This window comes from Vigna radiata, chromosome 8, assembly GCF_000741045.1.
Source record: "Vigna radiata var. radiata cultivar VC1973A chromosome 8, Vradiata_ver6, whole genome shotgun sequence".
In the NCBI taxonomy this organism is placed as follows: Eukaryota; Viridiplantae; Streptophyta; class Magnoliopsida; order Fabales; family Fabaceae; genus Vigna; species Vigna radiata.
The window spans coordinates 30,064,813-30,067,140 of NC_028358.1; the positions used below are offsets into that span (position 1 = coordinate 30,064,813).

The following is a 2,328-nucleotide window of genomic DNA, read 5'->3' on the forward strand; positions in this document are numbered from 1 at the left end:
ACTAATTCCTAAAGTTTTGAACTAACAAAGTACAATTCAGAAAAAGCAGTCAANCATTTGTAAATCTCTAATAATAAAGTACAAGANATTAAGTTGTCAAATTTCTCCCATGATGTTGGTCGTATTGATACATCTAAAGTCTGCTNTCCTATTAGAGATGAGACAGCCACAGAAGGTACCATGTTCAACTTCAAAGTAAACGACCTAAGCTGTAGATGCTGTGATAAAATTTAAGTTTGTATTCATGCTTATATACCTCTTTTGGCTTATCATTTCTGAACTTTGAAGCAGATAATGTTGAATCTGCAGAAGAGAAAAAAGAATTGGAATNAGATCCAAATGGCTTCATCAAAGGAAAGGACCAAAAAATAGATATCTCNTAAATTATTGATGGTGCAAGATGTTCTGGATGTTTGAATCAGGTAATGTCACTTCCTACACAATACTTTTATGTAAATAATTTGGGAATGAATAGACTATGATGCCAGAAATATAGTCAAAGTTATATTATGGCTCCTCAAAGATTTCTTCCAATNTTTATTGAAAGTCAAAACTATCATTTGGTTCTTTTACAGGATGAGGGTATAGCAGAAGAGACCAAACTATCATCTCTGGCCATGTTCTTAATAGTCAAAACCATATCTTAAAAACNAGACCTTGAAACTTTTTGTTGCAGCTGTTCTGTTGTCTCTAAACTCTAAACTAGAAGTAGAAATAGAAATAGGGTGATGGTTGTCAGGTTTCCAGAATTCTACTCTTTATCTAGATAATAAAATGTCATAATTAATAGAGAGGTTGTGGCAATTGCATCTTGCAGAAATGAAAAATCTAGGTTTGTTTACTATTGAAGGCCAAAATTGCAGATTTTGTAAAGTTTGATTTGCGGATCCCATTAGAAGGTATTTTATAATTTTGTTTGTATCATCTTTTGTATATTTGCTTTTTGGTTAACCTACTGATTTCACGAAGTTATAAAATAATGTACAATCAGCTTTTTGTAGTTGGGATGGGAACTAGCAGAAATATGAACGATATGTGACAACAAAGAAANTCGGAATCTGTCTCTGAATTATTATTGTTGTTGCTTTTTTCTTCGTTTCTTTCCTAATAACTAACTCCTCGATCGATAGATTTAGCTTTGATATTTTATTAATTTTAACCGAATTCACGCTTTAGATATATCAGACAAAAACTCAAACTTATAAACAATGATACCTCAAGCATTTTCTTAAGCCGCTCTTCCACGGGTAATGATAGTAGATCCCTAAATTTGCATACACACGATGGTCAGAATTATAAGTCAATAGCAATAAAATAAACCAATAAAGATAAGCAATGTAGAATTATAAGAGAAAGAAACATAATATCAAGAAGTCAACAGAAGCAACAGAAAGTATATAACAATAACAATAAATATACAAAAAAAGGAAAAAGTTGTAGATACAGAAGGACAAAGAGTGCGTCCTACATACAACTAATGGAAAACCTTTAATCAAAAAGGAAGGGGCAAAAATTAAATTAAAAAATTTGACATTCAAGGAAGATGACACCTTTTAGAAGGACCCTTTGACAAATTGTAGCTAGTTCCTCCAGGACACATTGCGGTAACATAATCAAACCTGAATNAAAGATTTACAAACTTCAAATATTTAGTAATTCACAAATCAGATAAGAGTGAAAAAGTACAATAGGACATCTTACGNTCTCATTCTGATTTGAAGGAAGAGTAAGGCTATATGCATTTTTCTTCAACAGGTGTATCCATCAAATACCAGAGCTCTAACATTGTTGAACCTAGATCTTGAAGCTGCCAGACAATAATTAAGTTAACTACCAAACAAAGAAAATAACATCAAATTATAAACACAAAGTAATGTTTCATATCAAAATTAAATCTACAAACTGCTAGTTTTTACCTTTTGCATTCTCTGTAGTTTAACTTTTCCCAGTTCTTGTATGGCAATAGCCAATTGATTTATGGTTTCACTATTGACACTTCTAGGACCTTCTGAAATTCCTGAGCTAGGATGGACTCCATTGATTGCCTGCTTGAAATCCAAATCAAGCACTGAACAAAGAGAATTCAAGGTACACATGTGGTCTTGAACCTTCTTGAGACATTCACTCTGCACGAAAAATAACAAAGAACTATAGTTTAAATTGGTCTATCTTTACACACACACAAATACAACTCAGATAGAGATAGAAGAGGAACTATATGTATATTATTGACCTTCTCTTTCTGAAGTGCAATGAGTTCTCTATTCAATTCTTCAAGCTTTCTCAATGACAAATCAGTTTCATCTACAACAGCTGTAATATATTCTC

The 2,328-nt window shown here is 32.1% G+C and overlaps 1 long non-coding RNA gene across 1 annotated transcript; it reads right to left on the minus strand.

Annotated features, from left to right (window-relative positions):
• Positions 1 to 1,215: 1,215 nt before the first annotated feature.
• Positions 1,216 to 1,809, minus strand: LOC106771806. Its single transcript, XR_001376522.2, has 3 exons — positions 1,702 to 1,809; positions 1,551 to 1,619; positions 1,216 to 1,264 (listed from the first exon to the last, which is right to left on the minus strand). It is a non-coding gene; the product is annotated as an uncharacterized LOC106771806 (long non-coding RNA).
• Between the last annotated feature and the right edge of the window lie 519 nt (positions 1,810 to 2,328).